This window comes from Rhinopithecus bieti, unplaced genomic scaffold (genome assembly GCF_001698545.2).
Source record: "Rhinopithecus bieti isolate Rb0 unplaced genomic scaffold, ASM169854v2 scaffold_14250, whole genome shotgun sequence".
Lineage (NCBI taxonomy): Eukaryota > Metazoa > Chordata > Mammalia > Primates > Cercopithecidae > Rhinopithecus > Rhinopithecus bieti.
In genome coordinates this window covers 1-578 of record NW_016847696.1, presented here as the reverse complement: position 1 = coordinate 578, position 578 = coordinate 1, and the positions used below count along the sequence as shown (strand labels likewise).

Genomic DNA, 578 nt, shown 5'->3' with positions numbered 1-578 from the left:
GTCAAGGATGGGTTTCTCCTGCTCCTCCTCGGGGTTGGCACTGCCCAGGATCCGCTTCCGGGCCTTGGCGTACTCGGCCTCTCGCTGTGCTAGGGACTTGACCGGAAGGGTGGGCCTGCTGGTGGAGTTGGGGCTGCTGACCACACCGTTGCTGGTGGGCCTCTTGAGGATGCGGATCTGTGGAGGGGGCCCCGTGGGTAGGCTATCGTCCTGAATCACAATGGGCACTTTGGGAGGAGATTTGGATTTCCCCGCTGTCTGCCGCCTCTTCCCAGCTCTCAGCGACCTCCTCATCTTCCATCTTACTCGCCGCTTTCCCTCCTCCCTGTTATTGATTTTTTAATTTCATTTTGATCAGAGAGCATACTTTGTCTGATTTCTTAACTACATTAAAACTTTTTTTAATGGCCTAACATAGGTTTATCCTGGAGAATGTTCCATGTGCGCTTGAGAAAAACATGTATTCTGCTGCTGTTAGAGTATTCTATAAATGTCTAGTTGATTCTGTTATTTTCAAGTATTCTATTTCCTTGTTATCTTTTACCTGTTTGTTATTATTATTATTATTATTTTTTTTT

General features: G+C 46.7%; 1 pseudogene; it reads right to left on the bottom strand.

Moving 5' to 3' along the window:
• Window positions 1-6: 6 nt before the first annotated feature.
• LOC108525170 (SUZ domain-containing protein 1 pseudogene) lies at window positions 7-325 on the bottom strand (annotated as a pseudogene).
• Between the last annotated feature and the right edge of the window lie 253 nt (window positions 326-578).